Below are 8,690 nucleotides of genomic sequence, written 5' to 3' on the forward strand. Positions count from 1 at the left end.
TATTTTTTTTGAGTAAATTTCTAGTACACCCCTGAGGTTTGTTCACCTATTTTGTAGTCCCCCTTGTTTTAAAACCTTACTTGCAGACCCATATGACGAACGGAATACTTGTTCCATTATAGTCAACAGGTTAAGTGATGATGTCAGCAGGATATGAAATGAGTAAATGTCAAAAATACCATTGTACATCTTTAATGAAAATAACCAAAGTAGAAATTACAATTGTATCCTTATTTCATCTCCAACCTTGAAATAAGAGTTGGAGATGCCGACCGTTGGAGTTGCAGGCGATGAAGCTCCAACACCACTAAAACTCCAGCTCTTATTCTAAAAGCTAAAGCTCTTGCACCTTTATGTTAGCTTCATCCCTTCTGAAACTGAAGCTCCTGCACATCCATGTTAGCCGATTGAAAACTCTAGATTCTCTCTCTACTCTCCGGCCACTGAAATTCCGACGACTGAAGATCCTGCAACTTTAAGGTGAGTAAACTCCTACAAGACTTCTCATTCTGTTGGCTTTTTTTTTTTTGTTCTGATCTTCATCCGTAAGGGAAGAGAAGGGAATTCTAGGTTATTAATCCTTTGAATTTTTTTTCTAGGTTAATCTGTAGAATTTTTTTTTCTAGTCATTAACCCTTTAACCCTTCTCAAGCCAGATTGGGCGATCTTGCCACCACAAGTGTGACCCCAATGACGCCGAATCTTTCCCCAATTGTTGCTTTCCTGTAGTTATTGAAAATAAAACTGGGATAAATCTGATTAATAAGCCCAAATTAATCAATTTTTTAATTATATTGTTGGGATGTTGAGTTACCTTTAGTTCTAGCATATTGTATGTTTTGGTAAATTTTGTGTGATCATGTTTACCAGCTTTGACTTCCCAATTATCATCCATCAAAATCTTGAATGGTTCCATTTTAGGGAATGAAACGAATTCTTTAATGTTTCTCTGGCTATAATGAGATTGGATTTTGCCATTTTAGAGTTGACGAACCTCCTAAGCCATTGGCTGATAGCTCCATTGAAGATAATGCTCTTTATGAAAAGTCGGAGGAGTCAAATTGGTTATGTCTGATAGTCATTAAATAAATTATGGATATGACCATCAAGAAAAGTGTCAATATGATTGATAATGCTAAAGAACAAGAAGTCATTATACATATAAACAAGAGATTCATTGTTCATGATAGGTTGTAAAGATCACTTACATGAAGTTTGTGATATTTACACCCACTCATTATTATGATGGTGTGAGTAGAATTTGTAATTATATTATAAATAACTAACTATATCATACAAGTTGGGTGAAATGGAAATAAAATACCTAATATTTTTCTTATATGGTATATTATTCAGTTATTCTTGTCTTAGTTTGATCTCCTGAAGACCTTCTCTATTGCTCAAAGTTAGAATTGACTTGAAGTCAATGGTTTTGGTTAAAATGAATGAATATAATACAAGAAAATTACTATAAATTAGAACATTTATCTGAAGATCAGTGGCAGTTAATTAATCTTTCTTGTATTTTATAGTGATGATATTCTTGTTGCAAGTAATAAAGTTACCCTTTTACACGAGACAAAACAGTAGTAACCATTTTGATATGAAGGTCTTAGTGAAGCCTCTTATGTTTAGGCATTCAGATTCACCATAATAGAACCAGTTACGTTCTTGGTTTGTCTCAAAAAGATCTCTTATGAAAGAGGATAGATTAACCAACATTTATTGTTACACCCGCACCCTAGATATACCCCTACACCCCGGGGCAGTTTAGACCTTTGCCTGAGGGCCAATGCCACGGTGGCACTGGCCAACACCTGTACCCTCGAACTTAGCATATTACTAAAAGAACCCCCTCGAAGCCCTGGAAGTGTGGGCTAAAGCTCCTCAACTTTCCTTGAAGTTTGGGCCCTAACAGCAGCTCCAGAGTCAAGAACGGACTCACTCTTACTGAATCCGCTCGAGGATCCGCCCATGCTGTCATAAGCCTTTTTGGATCATTTTCCTGTGGGACCCACACCCCGGTCCTAGACACCTCAATTGAACCTTTGGACTATATGGACCCCTGTCCTCACCATTGATTGGTTGAGTGGACCATGAAAATGGACCCACAAGGCTTAACTTAGGTGAATAATGGGTTTTATACACTCTAGCCTAAACCAAACAGACCTTAGTGGACAATTGAGTCCTATGGACTTAGGGTGTACCCCAAACATGGCCTAATGGACCTAATGGTTGTGACTAAGACCAAACAAGCCCTAAGACCTAACTAAAAACCCATTTAAAGACCTAGGGGCCACTAAGTGATTGGGGGTACCAAAACCAAATACACCCTAAGGCCCATCTAACCCCTTAAAGGATAGGAAAATCCTCTCTTTCACTTATCTCTCCCCCTCCCCCATAAACCGTGGAGGAGAAGAGACAAGAGAAGAAGGAGAAGTAGAAGTAGGAGAGGAATAGGAGGGGAAGGGAAGAAGATGGAGGCCATGCCAAAATGGTTGGCTGCTCCACACCTCCTCCCAAGCTGGCCAGACAAAAGGGAGAAGAGAAAGAGGAGGAGAAGAGATGGAGAGAGTGGCTGGAAGAAGGAAGCTCACCAAGGTAAGCTCCCCAAACCTAGTTCTCCCCCATTTTCTTTATTTTGATGGTTTCTTAAGCTAGGGCTAACCTAGGGTTCCATTTGAGACTCAAAGTGAAGCCCGGCCCTAATTGGGAGCTCTAATGAATGCTGACCTAGGCCTCTAAGTACTGTAATTGCAGCCATGGCCAATGAATCCTTGGTTTGAACCTTGAATCCCAACCCTTGGACCAATGTGAGACCCAAACCTTGTAGGATCTTAGATCCATGAGGTGAGCCTAGGACCTAGTGACCCTAGGAAGGCTTAGACACCTTCTCCATGTCCCTGAGAGCTTAGGGCACTCCAAGCTTCAAGCTGGAGCAAAAGCCCTCTGAAATCTCAGAAGAGACTGCCGGCGGACGAACGACCGGATCCACCAATCGTGGTACCGCCCGTCAGTCCGCCCAGTATAAATCTTGCGTGTTGGCCTGAGCGGACGAAGGCACGGATTCACTCTGTTTGCCTCCGCCTGGGACTTGTTGCTCTTGGGTCTGTCTCAGGAATTAAACGGATGCAGGGGCGGACCCAAGAAGCACATCCGCCCGTTCATCCGCTCCCTTTTAAGTGTGTCTCAGGTGTCGAACGGATGCACCACCGAACTCAAATAAGAAGTTTCGCTCGTGGGTCCGCTCGCTCTGGTTTTATCTTTTGGCCTAAACGGAGTCAGGGGCGGATTCACCTCTGCTAAGACCGCCCGTGAATCCGCTTGTGCTGTCTTGGTTGAAATTTGATTTTAACCTTATGGGCCTAGCATGGACCCTTGTATACATGCTTTAATGGTTGTTTTTGTATTCCTAGGTTACCCAACTCGATAGAGAGCGAGAAGCCCAGGTGAGATTCATGTCAACCACACACGGCGACGCCCGTGTTGGATGAGTGGGTTCTGGGTGACTTTATTGGGTTTTATTATTATATATTTGTTATTAATAAGCATGCTATGATATATTTATAAGCATGGTGCGCATTGCATTTTATTCAAATGTGATTTGTTATGAATGTGATAGCATGCTCACCATTGTATCGGGCTACGGTGCCGAGTGTGCCGGTATCGGAACCCCAATTTACTTAAATTATGAAAACTGATGTATGTCATCCTGAACTGTATGTGCCGTGCCGTGCCGTGCTGGTATCCGGGTACTAGATGGAATGGGACGTTGATGCACTTGGAATACCTCTTGGGACGATAAGACCTGCATATAATATATTTGCGGCTAGGATGCTTGTTCCCTTATGCTACGATCCTTGCCAACAGGGGTTTATGTGTTGGATAGTCTGAGCACCTGTGGTCTGTGGAGGTGGGAGAGGCCAGGACAATGGTAGTGATGGCTATCGGGGTTTGCCACTGGGTGGTCATGATGGCTTCTACCGGCGCAGGTCCCTTCGTGATAATTGAGGTTTCACTGGGGCTATAGGATAAGTGACCCTCAGTGTCTCCCGAGTTATCACAATAGCATATATTTGACCGATAGAATTGTGTGCTAGGTGAAAAATGAATCCAACATTAACATGAATCATTCTGATTGATATTGATTGTATGGTGTATGTGCATTCCCCTTTGCTCTCTCACTAGCTAGTGTAGCTAACCCCGTTGCGCAACCCCTTTTTAGTTGTTATGCAGGAGGTACTATTTGGATGAGCACCGTTGGATGCGAATCAAGTGGAGCCGGTGGCTGTGACTTGGATGTAGATGTACATCCAAGATTGGTGCCTTTGGGGCAATTATTTGTTATTTTATTATTTACTGTCTTCATTCCACAATCATGTATAAACTGTATGTTTATTTATAGGGAGAGTAATGACTGGTTATTTATGTTAGAATTATAATATGTGTTATTATTAGAGAACCGATGCTCTATAATTTCACATGATTTAATTTAATTTTGCTTTCGCTAATTCTATATCTGAAACAATTTATTTCCTTTTGTACGTTCCTTTATGTTATCAAGATGTGATGACAGGGTGGACTGTGGCTCGGGACACTGTATCTGCGATCCTAGTAGGTGTTGGGATGATGTGTGATTGTCCCAGTCATACCCCTATGTGACAAAATATCTTACATCGGGATAGGGGCATGACACTTAGTGAACTCAGGTGAATAATATTCTTTATGCATCTAATGTTGGTAGTTTAATGTAACGTCAATAATGCATATGACTTGATATTGCTTATTTTATTAGTGTGCTCAGTAGATATTTGAGCAATCTTGGAGTAACACATTAGATTGGTTTTTCCCATACAACCCAACCCAATCCAACCCGACCCGGAGAAAAAAAATAGCAATTGTTATTTTTATTTTAACACATTTTTTATTTTATTTTTAGAAAAACAGGGACCAAAATTCCTGAAACTTTTGAATGTTGTTTCAGTCAAAATTCCCCAAATGGGTTAAGAATGCAGGTTGGCTGGACTGAAAATCAATGGCAAACTCATTAACTTCATAAAGAACAAGATGGGTGCCTAACATCTTCCCATACTTGTAACCTAACCCCTTACCCAAATCTCTGACCAGACCATATGGAATCTCGTAGCCCATTTCTGTTCATAACAGATAGGGCTACACCCATCCGGTCCTAGGCCCTAATCCTAAGTGGCGACTCCTCATTTGTTTTAACATTCTTATGAAACATGACTTCTACCGCATGATGATATGTCAAAATGATACCCCCACAATAACCGACCAACAGTTTGTAGCCAATAAGGCTAAGGAAACCTCATCACCGGGGACCGCAGTACTTACACCCTCCAATCTTAGATGTTAATTAATTACGCTGTGATTATTGATCGACCCTTTTCTATCCTCCAAGCAAATACTCTTCGTCCACCCTTAGTTTCTTTACTGCTTATACAAAAAAGCACATTTATCAATCACACACCAACACTAGCAGGTGACAGATATGTGTATGCAAACATACTCAGATTTAGATGGTTGCAGAGGGGTGGGAGCAAGTGGAGGAGAGTGGGGTTGCAGCCTATGTGGATGGGGTTGCAGAGGGGTGGGAGTAGGTGGGAAGAAAGGGAAAGGGTGCGTTGATGTTAGTGTTTTATAAGTAAAGGCATTTTGGTCACAATAGGGTTTTTACTAACACCGTTAGCGGATTGGGGTTTAGTTGAAAAATAGGGGAGGTCTAAGTAATTGTCAAAAATGCAGGGGAGGTTCACTGAATTGTCAGAAAGGTTAGGGGAGGTCTGAGTAATTTACTCAAAAAAATTGAAACTAAAAAACCAAACCCTCATGCTTAACCCTTTCCTATTCTTCTCATCTTCTGTGTCTTCGAACCCTAGAGGACGCCCGACGGTGATACCCCTGCCCCATTGCTCAACGGTGGCTGACGAGATACCCACTACCCCTTCCTATTCTCTGTCTCCGTTCATGGTGGCCAGTGGAGTGATTGTAGAGGCGGACAAGTGGTTGTAGCGCTGAGTCGTCGACTGCTCTTTTCCTCTTCTTCTTCTCCGTCTCTGGTTGCAGTGGTGGGAACTGGGAACAACACCGACTGCTCTGTCTTTCTTCTCCGCCTTCCTTCATCTGTAAGTCATTTCTCACTTCTCAGATGAAATGGTTAGACAATTATTTCGTCACCAGTTCTCTTTATTTTCTTCTAGCTATTGAATTTAATTTTTCTTTAAATTTTGCATTTCTTAGCGAAATCTGGAAGAACCCATGTCTATTTCTTTGTTCTGTTTCATCTACCAATCTTTCTCTGTAGTTTTTACAGAAACTTTCTGTAGAGATTGGTAAATTTTGTCTTCTCTAATATTTGCAGCCCATATATGTTGCAGTCTAAACTTTTAAGTTCTATAGAAATTGGTAATTTCTGTCTTCTCTAATCTCCCCTTGCTATTATTTTGTTTATTAATAGGGGGTGAATGTCTGTTACACAGCGAATATATGCCCGTGTTTTTGCTTATAGAGCGGTCTTGTTAAACACATATTAAATATGTATCGTATTATTGTCGTATGCGTTTTATTACGTCGGATTTTTGAAAAGTATTATTACCATCTGGTCCGTTTAATTGTCGTACGTACGTATCCATTCCCCATTCAATTACCGTTCCCAAACTTACTAAGGTTGCTATTGTGCTACTCCACCCCAAATGGGGGTTACCTAAAACTTTTCTTTCTGGTGAGCTGAGAAATCAAATAATGCTTTTTTTTTAAAAAAAAGAAGAAGAAAATGTGTTATTTTTTCTAAGTAGGAGAAGAAGAATTTAATTGAAGACAAGGAAAGGAAAAGAAAGCGACTACCTATGGTCCCAATAGTTTATATTAGAGAGCCATTAGGGAAGAAGTCTGAGTAAGATACAGAGACCAATCTAAGAAAGTACAAGAAGCATTTACTCTTACGTATCCATAACTCTTAACACTTCTGAGATAATAAATGAGTTGTGACATTTGATATAGTATTCCTACCCTGTATTATCTCGATAGGTCGTACACCCCATTTTCTGTATGAAGAGTTACACAATTGAGAGAGACTTGGATGCATAGTTAAACTAATGAGTCCCATGTGGACAAGTGAGAGATGTAAATAGAACACGTGCGAGGCCCGGTCTAAACCGCCCACAAGGGGCAGGCCGGACCCTACCCGACCCGCTTCACATGGAGAGAGAACCAGCCACTTAAGTGGCTAGGTCTCTTCCCCCCTCTTAGAACGATTCCCAGTGGGAGTCTAAATAGGGGCAGGGGTCTTAGGGTTTTGGCTTTAAATAGAAAGCCTATAACCCTAAGACTACATCATATGAGAAACCAAATTCTCCCTCTTTCCAGTGTTTTGTGTTCTTTTTGGGATTCCATCTCTTCCTAGGGATTTGTGGTGTGGAGTTCTCTGTAGAGAAATCTTTTGAGATATTCGAAGATCGTAAAAGTGATCGTTCAAGTTCGTGAAACTTCGTAACCAAACATGTACAAGATCCTCTTCCGCTATGTTCCCATATCCGTTCAAGTAACGCCTTAATGGGTGATGATTTATTTACACCTAATAAAACTTTTCTTTTTAGTGAGCTGAGAAATCAAATAATACTTTATTTTTTTTTTTAGAATAAAACGTGTTATTTTTTCTAACTAGGAGAAGAAGAATTTAATTGAAGACAGGAATGAAAATTAAAGAAAGCGACTACCTCTGGTCCCAATAGTTTCCATTAGAGAGCCATCAATTAGGGAAGAAGTCTGAGTAACATATAAAGATCAATCTAAGAAAGTACAAGAAGCATTTTTTGTTTTTTTGGTAAAAGTACAAGAAGCATTTACTCTTACGTATCCTTGACTCTTAACACTTCTGATGAGATAATAAATGAGTTGTGAATACATTTATCATCTTTTTTGGTAGAATACATTTATCATCTACGAAACGCCAATTCAAAAGTTAGAATAGGCAGCGTTCCATTGGTTCAATGAATTAAAAATGTCCCTTTCTATTCAAACCAGTGGCTTCCCATTAAGAAAGATGATAGACTATCAGACCAACAAGGCTGGTCGGTAGATCTTTTATCTAAAATCCACACACACACACACACACACAAAATTTCATATCAAGTGGAATTTTTTTAATAGATGAAAGATGAAATGTAGATGGGGTGGAATTCCATGGGACAAAAAAGAAAATAGGAAGATGAGAGATACAGACTCAAAAGTAACATTTTTACGAATAGTGTCAAAAGAGGGGTGCCACCTCACCAGACAAGAATAAATACAATTAATGAGCTTGTCTGAAAGTTTCTCACCCCATATATCCAAATACATACATCCTTGATATTTTGTGGGAAAATAATATACTTTTTCCACCCTTTTTTGCTTATCCCATTTTTATCCAGCAAACAAACAGGTTTTTCCCCGTCGTGTATTGGATCCGGCTCCTCTACACACACTTTTGAGATAATAATTAAAAAATGGTGCACATCGAATGGACATGCGATGTGTATCATTCCTAGCTCAGGGGTGCCGTTCAATCGACACCCCATTCACGTGTCGACATCTGCCCCCGAGTTGGATATTGCCGGAGGGGAGCCTAATGTCCATGTATTGGGATATCCCATGCCATGTCAATGGGTGCATGAAATAATTATCAAAGAGAG

The sequence above is a fragment of the Telopea speciosissima genome, chromosome 9 (genome assembly GCF_018873765.1).
Source record: "Telopea speciosissima isolate NSW1024214 ecotype Mountain lineage chromosome 9, Tspe_v1, whole genome shotgun sequence".
NCBI classification, from domain to species: domain Eukaryota; kingdom Viridiplantae; phylum Streptophyta; class Magnoliopsida; order Proteales; family Proteaceae; genus Telopea; species Telopea speciosissima.